The 10,713-nt window shown below is 33.3% G+C and overlaps 1 long non-coding RNA gene across 1 annotated transcript; it reads left to right on the top strand.

Annotated features, from left to right (window-relative positions):
- Positions 1-2,201: 2,201 nt before the first annotated feature.
- Positions 2,202-3,802, top strand: LOC111421849 (uncharacterized). The gene is made up of 3 exons (XR_011641491.1): positions 2,202-2,460; positions 2,509-2,972; positions 3,023-3,802. It is a non-coding gene; the product is annotated as an uncharacterized lncRNA (long non-coding RNA).
- The last annotated feature ends 6,911 nt before the right edge of the window (positions 3,803-10,713 follow it).

The raw sequence follows: 10,713 nt of genomic DNA, 5'->3' as shown, positions 1-10,713 counted from the left end.
ATTTGCATCAGCAACAGCTTGAAGGACGATGGAAAAAAAGTGTTTGTAATTATAGTACATACTTCCAGATTGAGAGGGACATTTTACACGTATGTGTTTACCATCAATCGCCCCCAAGTAATTAGGAAAGTTCCACTTTTCGTAAAATTCTTTTGCAATATTTTTAAAATCATTTTCTGTAGGAACTTTCATATGAATAGGTTGAAATGTGTCCCATATAACTATTACTGTTTCTCGTGCAATTAATGACACAGTCAGTAAAAGAGTTTTTCGACATTGACTTCTTCTCCTGTAATGCTTTTTGAAATTTGTATCTCACTTCTTATAACATCCTAATCCGCTGACGGTAAATATTAACAAATATTAATTAGTTTTTAAATTAACTTTATTATCACAACCTCTAACAGTCTCTTCTCTTGATATTTATTTTGTAGTCGTGCCTGTTGATGTCGTAAAAGACGAAACACGTGTCGCACCCAATTTATATATAAAAAATACATCGTTTAAGCCAAGAATTTCCTTGCGTTTTTTAACCTTTTTCATTTTAAAAAATGATCCTGTTGCCTAATACCTAAACACAATAAAAGAAAATCATTTTAGGAAGTTTAGTGAGGACAAAATGGAAGAATATACGAGATTCATTCCGAAAAGAACTGAAAAAAATGCCAGAGAAACGATCAGGAGATGGAGCATCTTCCTGGAAGTCAAGTTGGCCATATTTTGAAAGTTTATATTTTTTAAAAGACCAGTTTACTGCCCGAGCTAGTATCGGAAATCTTCCAGATGCAGAGCATGACAGTATTCTGGTTGAAGAGGCAAACTCCTACTTATCGCAATCAAACACACAAAATTTGGATGAATCCATTACTGTGGACACATCACTATTGGAGAGTACTTCTTTACAAAACAAAGGTATTGAACTGAATGCGTCCATACATGCTGCTAAGGGAAGCAAAAGGAAACGAAGTGATTCAGATATTGGTACAGCACTTATTAGATTAGAAGAACAAAAAATACAGATTTTAGAAAAACAGCATAAAAAGTCACATGATGAAGACGAAAAATTTTTTCAAAGCCTTTTACCGCGCATACGCACACTCAGCCCACAAAGAAAAATGTTATTAAGAATGAAAAGCAAGAACTAGTTTACAACTTTGTTTACGGGCTAAGCGAAGGTATTGCAAGTCAAAGTACTTCTCCAACTCAAAACATGCGTAATAGTAGATACGAAACGAATCCATCCCAACTGGTACAGTTGCAGCCTGCTGTACACGACTACTCGAATCCTACATCAGTAGGGTCTTATTTAAGCAATTTTTCCGAGGAATCCATTCATGAAAGTACTTTTAGTACTTTTAAACCTATATAACATACCAAAATATTTGTTTTTCAACATTATGTTTGCAACTTCTTGTGTTTTTAGTTTTATATAAAGTACAAAATCGAAAAAAAAAATGTTTACTTACCTTAAGATCCTACATCTTAAGATACTGCAAGACGTTCTGCGGGATTGATAGGGTTGCAATTAAAATTGGTCCAATTTTTTAATAACTTATGTTGAATTTTTTCCAAGATATAATCGAATGTTGTAATAGTCATACGAAAATAGGAATGAAACTTCCGTGGATGCTGGCGTAGTTGTTCATGCAAATGATGAAATTCGTCATGTATATGTCTACTTTTATTTGTTTCATGTACATTACAACTTCTCTTCCTTTTATATTTTAATAAATACCAAATTTTCAGGGAAGAATTTTCTAATAGTAATAAATCCATACCCCCTTATTAGACGCGCCACTATGTGCTCGCCGCTTTGTTCGTCGCTCCAGTATGTGTTTAGCCTTATTCGACTAACCGCTTTTATCGGTTGTAACACCAAAACCTAACATTCGTTTTACATTCAATTCACATCTTCATATGTGATGCATACACAATCCTTAACGACTAGAGTAACTATAAGAATTCCATCCGCCAACGGTATAATTTGATCAGACCAATCTGTTTTATTCACTCAACCGCTTTGTATCGGTGTTACAACCAATAAAAGCGGTTGGTCAGATAAAACAGAGACCCTTCTGAAGAGTGGTCTCTGACGTCTATCCTTACGATAATATGAATTTAAATTTTGAAAAAAAATCACTTTTTTATGATGTTAAAAAAATTTTGATTATCATACCTTTGTGCGGTTATCGTATCAAGTATCATGGTTTAATAATAAAATTCAAAGACATTTCGAATGGTTAAGGGGCTTCGACTGCCACGACAAACGTATTTATGGCTCAGTGAAGAAGGGAGGGGTATTTATATGGCGCCACACAGTTAACCCCGCGTACAACACGAACTGTGACGTGAGATGATGGAGTATGGTGATATAAACAAATAACACAACAAAACATAAACGCTCAACAAAATGGGTTTTGAGTTGCAGACAAAATTTATTAAAACTCCCGTAAATAACAGGTAAGTAAAAAAAACTAATAACAAAATTATAAAACCGTAAACTTTTAGGTTCAAACAACAAAAAAAACTATATTGATGTTTGCGAGCTTTAAAAAAAAATGAAAGTCAAAACTGAAAGGAAATTTAAATCAAAATACCAAAAAAATGAAAATGAAAAATGAACCCGTGTCTGACTCCGTATGGTTGAGCTCAACGTGAAATCAAAAATTATAAAAAAAATCAACGCCAAAAATATAATTAAAAAGAAAAAAAAAAAAAACTCGCCAAACAAGAATTTACAAAAAAAAATTGAAATGATATTAAAAAAAATTGAAAAGTTTGATGTTCCAATGATTAATTAATTTAAAGATTTTCTTAAGGAAAATGAAAATAATAAAAAAAATATATAAGATTCAAATTCTTCAATGACCAAAATAATAATATGTTGTTCTATCTGACCTTTACTGCGAGTCTTGATCACCGGTCCGATTCGAAATAACTCCTCAGCAACAAATTCTGGTGACTCAGGAAAGGTAAGGTAATATTCTTTGTTTTGTTCCAAAAGAATAATTAGAATCCTTAGGATGTAATGGAAATTATACCCTTGGACAATGGTTCCAAAATACCAATAAAAAAAAGGTTGTTCCAATAAGAGAGGCCAAAAGTTGCTCCCCTCAACAAAAACCTGGATATAGAAATTAAAAAAAATGAAACGTGGAAATAAGATTTAAGAGTTTTTGTTTGTAGGATAGTTTTTCTTTTTAAGTAATTAGTAATTTTTTTTTTTTAAGTAGTTAGAATTTTTTTTTTTAAAGTAGTTAGATTTTTTTGAAAAATAGATTTAGTAGATTGTTAGTTTAAGAATCAAAAGAAAAATGTGAAAGGGTGAACGAATATGCCAAAAACTAATTAATAAAGACCTTACAAAAATGCTTACCTCTGATATTCGAGGTTTAACCAGAAGACAGAAGAAAATGTAATGAAATACGTTGAAATCCGGAATCTCCGTACAATTTGGTAAAAGAAAAACACTTTTCCAAAACTTTATTTCGAGTGATGAATCCCACAAATATGGATTAGAAAAAAATTATAGAAGATTTTTAAGATGCTGCCACCAGGTAAGTTACGTACTTGGCCGAACGGTTTAAGAAGTTAATGAGTAAAAGGAGGGAGGATCGTAGCCCTTGTGTTGAAATTGAAATAATACGAACAAGAATTTATATAAAAAAAAATATTAATATATTAAATTAAGGAAATTAAAATATATAAAAAAAATAGAAAAATAAATTAACCAACAAAAATTAAGTTAAAATATTAAAGAAGAAAAACGAAAACTAATTGAACTAATTTTAGATAACGGAACGTTAACTATGGATACAAATACTAGCGATGATTATGAGTTTCAAGAACAATAGTAATTAATTATGCTTACTTATTCTACGCCACGACGACGCTCTTCCACCAGGATTCGGACGCTTCAGGAACTGGCTTCAAGGCACAATTTTGATCTGAGGATTCGATTTCTCTAGCAAATTACCCAGCACAAACCACCAGCGTATTTAGAAGCCTTTCCGAATTTAGTATTGAGAATTTAAATTAAAAATAAAATGAAATGGAGCGAACTCAAGGGGAAGACTGTAGCTTCTATCTACCTTGGTAGTTGGTACTCGACTCCCCGAGTCGAACTCGGTGGCGCATCAACGCCTCACCCGATAACGCTGACTTAAGCAAATATGGATTAGAAACAAAATTTTACACCAAAACCAAAAATGGCGAACCAACCAAAATTTCTTTAACACTCCAGAACACGTATTGCTCTGGTAATATAGTAAGAAAGAGAGACTCAAGAAGAAACTTGAACGGTCTTTTATACCCAAAGATCGAAAATATCAAAAAAATTACGTCTGCGCAAGATAACATCATGAATTTAAGACACCCTCTCAAAAGCAAAAAGGAGAATTTTAAAGTGATAGGAGTTAAAAGGAAAAAAAAGGAATACTCAGAATATGTTGCTGAAAGAGAAAACAATAAAATGTTATAAACAAACAAAATCTAAACAAAATAAATAAAAATAATAATAAGTTTCCGAATGTATGCAACTCATAACCCATTACACATAAACAAGTCACCCACACATAACATACAAATTTTCGGAATGTAACAAGTACTCCTATACAGTGTGCACAAATGCAATAATTGTTGAGTTAGATTTTTAGTATTGATTAAAATTAATGACATTTATTTGCATTATGTTTTAACATGAATTATTTTGATACAAATAATCATCCAATGTATACGTTCTCATATACTTTCATGTTCTTCCTGAAGGCATATGAAGTAAGTTACTACATTTTAACATTAGACTTTTCGGTTTTGAATCAACTGAAGATTGTCGCTATGTGTTGATTATACGCCAAAGTGTACACACCTGTATATTATGTATTTAGGAATCTACAATAATTGAATATGTTTATAAATATTGTAAAATAAAAATAAATATAATCCTCACCGAAATCTTTTACTGTTGTAATCTTGATGGGGATGAACACCACCGCCACCAATATAATATTAGAGGAAGAAAGGGGCACCCGCCACCAACGTTATGCGGACGGGAAAAGATAGAAGTACGGTAGCGTGTACTTGCAGAAAAAGAGAAAAAAATTATAGAAGATTTTTAAGATGCTGCCACCAGGCAAGTTACGTACTTGGCCGAACGGTTTAAGAAGTTAATGAGTAAAAGGAGGGAGGATCGTAGCCCTTGTGTTGAAATTGAAATAATACGAACAAGAATTTATATAAAAAAAAATATTAATATATTAAATTAAGGAAATTAAAATATATAAAAAAAATAGAAAAATAAATTAACCAACAAAAATTAAGTTAAAATATTAAAGAAGAAAAACGAAAACTAATTGAACAAATTTTAGATAACGGAACGTTAACTATGGATACGAAATGGAGCGAACTCAAGGGGAAGACTGTAGCTTCTATCTACCTTGGTAGTTGGTACTCGACTCCCCGAGTCGAACTCGGTGGCGCATCAACGCCTCACCCGATAACGCTGACTTAAGCAAAATAATTATACAAAACGCAATTTAATATACAGGGCGGTTTGTTACATCACCCCCTTCCTCAGAAAAGAATGTGTGCCCTGAGCTGCCATTCCTTTTGCGTTAATCCTTTACAACGTAGAAGAACGTACAACGCTTAAAATTAACCCTTTTAAAACCTTAAAACTATCACCATTAAATTCTTCAACGACACCCACTTCCAAAGTTCCTAAAGATCACTTTCATACTACAATCCCTTTCACTTTCCAGTAGGTAGGTGCGTTGAATCTACAAAATAAGATAAAAATATTACCAGTAACAGTTTATAATGAAAGTTTAAAAGATAATAAAAATTAATTACTAAACATTTAACACTAATCCCCAAAACTTGTCCCATTTAATTTGTTTAATTCATAAAAGTCAATAGAAAAATGGCACTTAGCTTTTTTTTTTTTGAATACAATGAGGAAGTCCCTCCGTAATTGTTTATACTGTTTCCCTGGATACTCCTCTTCTCACCACACGTCGTTTTATGTGTCGTGTGTAAGCTTTGAATACTTTTATTATGAAGCTGATAACCATCATGGCAAACAGGATATAGAACATAACGGTGAGATCATTTGATACGGATAGATGGGACTCTTGGACCACAAAGTTCGCATTAACGGCTCCATTTTCGAGGAGTTCCTGATTAGGGTGAACCTCTTTTGACTGCGTCTTTCCCATAGTTGTTTTCGGCTCGGTCGTTGCGATGTTATTACCAAACTGATACTGCTTGTAGACAGCGGTGTGTTTATACAGTGCTAGCGTAAAGTAACCCCCCCCCCTGTTTAACTTCCGAACAGATTGAGATATCAATATGAACAAAAAAACGTCAGTTTCTATATTTTATCAGCACAAATATTTTCTGATGGAAAATTTTGCCATCACTTTTAGTTTTTCCGGAAAATAGATCAACTTTGTTTTTTTAAATGGAACACCCAGTATATTATGGTATCTTTCGAAAGATGAAAACAATACGAATCCAACAGTACCTCACAATCAAATATCGGTTTATTAGTTTTTCGCATAAAAATTAAACAAAATGCGGAATTTCGCCGGAAAAACCAACGTATCTTCGTCGACTACCTGTCGAAATGCAATCGGCCAGGTAAATGGTGGACGGTAGGTTAACGGTCGGTATACGCTCGAGTTAAGACGGATTTAAAATTGCAACTTCAATTACTTATTTTTTTTTAAAATGAAATGAAAGTTGGGTTTTTTATCAAAAAATATTTATAAAGAAAAAAAGTCAATATAAGAAATGAAATTTTCTTATTAAAGATTTTGCTAGTATAGGTAACGGTTGAAAAATTGGCTTAGTGTTGTTATTGAATAATAAAAGAATTTTTTATTTATTAAGAACAAACTATTAAGTAAATTGTTCGATATGATTACCCCGAACTTCTAGGCAGTGGTACCATCTTTGTAGTGTTTCCTCTCTCACACGGATTAACATGTGATGATCAATATTTTGGCAGACGTCAATAATTTTTTGTTTTAAATCCTCAATACTACCCAATGGAATTTCATATACCTTGGATTTTAAATAACCCCATAAAAAGAAATCTAAAGGTGTCAGATCTGGTGATCTTGCTGGCCATTAAAATTTTTATCAAGATAATTTCGTACCATTGGCGCATAATGTGGAGGTGCTCCGTCTTGATGAAACACTAATTCCATTTCAAAATCGTCAGGATTCTGTTGTACAATTTGCAAAAGTCTTAAAAAAAACATTTACATTCTAGGGAAATTGAGTGATAACTTCACGATATTCATGTGGATTAACATCACGCCGGTGCAATTTTCCATCCAAAAAGAAAGTACATTCATCACTGAAACAAATATGTTTCAAGTATAATCGATTTCGTTCAACCATATTTGTCATTAGCTCACAAAATTCTGTTCTTCTATATCAGGGTCATCTTCTGTTAATTCATGAAGTATTTTTATTTAAAATGGATGATATTTATTCTTCTTTAAGTATTTCCACGTCGTCCAACAACGACGCGGAAATATTTAACACACGTTGATGCGATAGCAGCAGACGACATCATGTGCACATTAACTACTTCTGTTAATATCTGACGACCATTTTATTTGCGGTCTTCGACGCTTCCAGTTTCCAAAAACTTATTCACAAGTTCTCTTAAATATTTTCGACTAATTGGATGTTCAGGAAATCGTTCCTTAAATAGTCGCTCTGTTTCATGTAGATTTCTGTCAGCACGAGCGAATATTAAAATTGCTTCGATTTTGTGCTCTAAACTCCTTCTAGCCGTTTTGATCTCGCCTTTCTTTGGTTATACTTGGTCGGGTAGAATTCAAAGATAGAAATAAAGGAAAATATTTGCATGCTGCCTTAAATACAAAATTTCAAAGTACCTACAAACTTTAAAATTGTTGTTATGACAATTTTTTCTTAGAAGTTTTAAAAAGAACTTTCTTTTTATCCTTTTCTTGTATTGATTGTTTCATAAAAACATTCTAAAAGAATTGCTGATTTTAACCCTGCTTAACCCGAGCGTAGACCGACCTTTAACTGACCGTCCACCATTTATCTGGCTCATTGTATCTCGACAGGTAGTCAACGAAGATACGTTGGTTTTTCCGGCGAAAGGCCGCATTTTGTTTAATTTTTATGTAAAAAACTAATAAACCGATATTTGATTGTGAGGTATCGTTGAATTCGTATTGTTTTATTCTTTCGAAAGACACCATAATATACTGGGTGTTCCATTTAAAAAAATAAAGCTGATCCATTTTCCGGAAAAACTAAAAGTGATAGCAAAATTTTCCATAAGAAAATATTTGTGCTGATAAAATATAGAAACTGACGTTTTTTTGTTCATATTGATATCTCAATCTGTTCAGAAGTTAAACAGGGGGGGGGTTACTTTACGCTAGCACTGTATATATGTTAATAAAGTGTGCCAAGCTGACAATGCACAACATTTAGTTTGTTATTTCCAAATCACTTTATAACAGCCGTGGTATTATGTTGCGCTGACCTCTATTTATTGACGGGGATTCCCGATTTGGTTGGAGGATACAATAATTATAGATATATCTATTAGGAGCCTATATATATATATATCTATCTATCATATCTATATCTTTTATATTTCTATATATTTGTATGGGGTATATATCTAGTTTTTATTTTATTTATATCTCTATCTCAAAACACTATCATTTTTCTTCTAACGGGTTTATAAGTCATACCCTTTTTACCTCCAAATAATCTTATTAATATCTATTTAGAAGGGTAATCTTCTTGGTGGAGATATTTGTCGGACGACCATACCTCATTGAACGTATCGGTTCCCGTGAGGAAACAGGTAATGTCTTTGACGACCATACCTCATTGAACGTATCGGTTCCCGTGAGGAAAGAGGTAATGTCTTTGACGACCATACCTCATTGAACGTATCGGTTCCCGTGAGGAAAGAGGTAATGTCTTTGACGACCATACCTCATTGAACGTATCGGTTCCCGTGAGGAAAGAGGTAATGTCTTTGACGGCCATACCTCATTGAACGTATCGGCTCCCGTGAGGAATAACCCCTTTTTGAAGTAGGGTAAGAGGTAATGTCCTTGACGACCATACCTCATTGAACGTATCGGCTCCCGTGAGGAGTAACCCCTTTTGAAGTAGGGTATAAGTCACACATTCTTCTACCTCTAAACTCTAAACCTTTTTCATATTTTTCGAATGTAGAAGGAGGGTCCGGCCCTCATCTATTCGCCGAGGTCAAACAGTATCAGGCGCCGTTATTATTTGGATGGAGCAGTTCCAATATTATAGAAGGAGGGGGTCCATTAATATAGTAAGAGTAATTCCAACATCATTCTTCCCTCCAGTACTGCTGATGGGGTAGCCCCAAAGTGTCGATGTTATCTGGAAACAGTGTACGAGCATCAGAGTTCTTCGAGACATAATTAACCCAAAATACATTTAAAAAAATAACTAGATTAATAGACAGAACGTTTTTAAAGACAATTCAAAATACCTTTTATAACATTATTAAACCTTATTATCATTATTTATCAAAGTTCGCAAAAGGGATACAGTATTTATTATGATTCCTTACTTACTTTAACAATAAAATGGAAAGAAAAAAAAAATTCACAAAACATAAAATAAATTTTTACGGGTACATTTAATGTTGGGAGAAGAGAAAGAAGAAAACAAACAAATCATATTAGTGGATAAATCTTCTCCCGTATTTATCCACTAATCCTCTCCACCCTGGTTTAAACCGCACTGGTGTTAAACCACTTAAAATACCAGCGGTTGGCCCTAGCTCTGTTCAAAGAGACGACAGCCTGACTAGAGCTGGTAAGTCGGCATCACCCATAGGCCACAATACGTAAAAAAAATTTTGCTACGGGAGATTATCAAATAATTCCACCCCGTAATTGAGTGATGCCCCACGTATGTCAGAAAAGAATTTTCAAAAAGAACTACGCCATAATGGCACGGCCTCCTTTTCTTTAGCCTCCCGATACCCTAGGAGGGGGGGGATGTTGAGATTATTTTTGTTGAATAGCCTCAAATCTGGTTGGGGGTTTTCTCATTCTATGAGATCTTCTCAGGAAGTCAGTATCATCGGTTTGGGTTAAATCGATGAAATCTGTAATTACTTCCTTAGGAGCAGTTGACGAATTACCATGTAGTAAAATATTAAAAGGGTTCTTTACTTCGTTTTCCTCCTTTTCGCCCTCAGACAATGTTACCCTACTTAAAGTTGGTTCAACCTGAGTATTAATAATTTCTTTTTCATTTTTGAGATATTGTTGTTCAATTTTGTCCTCTACTTTATCATTCTACGTTGGTTGTTCAAGATACTTTTTTAATTTATCTACATGTACTACTAGATCTGTTCTCTTACCCAATTTCCTAATTTTATAATTTACCGGGCTCTTTTGTTCTAAAATTCTAAAAGGTCCTTCCCACGGTTTCGATAATTTTTTTACTGATACCTTATTTCACTATTGGATTATACAAATATACCAAATCACCAATTTTAAAACTTTTTTCTTTAGAGTTTTTATTAAATTGTTTATGAACTTTATCTGTGTTTTCTTCTAAATGATTTCGAACTTGATTGAAAATACTTAATTTTGAAATTAATTCTGAAGCATAATTTTGGTCTGAATCATAAAATATCTTGTGTGGTTT

Source organism: Onthophagus taurus, chromosome 8 (assembly GCF_036711975.1).
Source record: "Onthophagus taurus isolate NC chromosome 8, IU_Otau_3.0, whole genome shotgun sequence".
NCBI classification, from domain to species: Eukaryota; Metazoa; Arthropoda; class Insecta; order Coleoptera; family Scarabaeidae; genus Onthophagus; species Onthophagus taurus.
The sequence above is the reverse complement of the archived record's forward strand: the minus strand, read 5'-3'. Positions and strand labels throughout refer to the sequence as shown.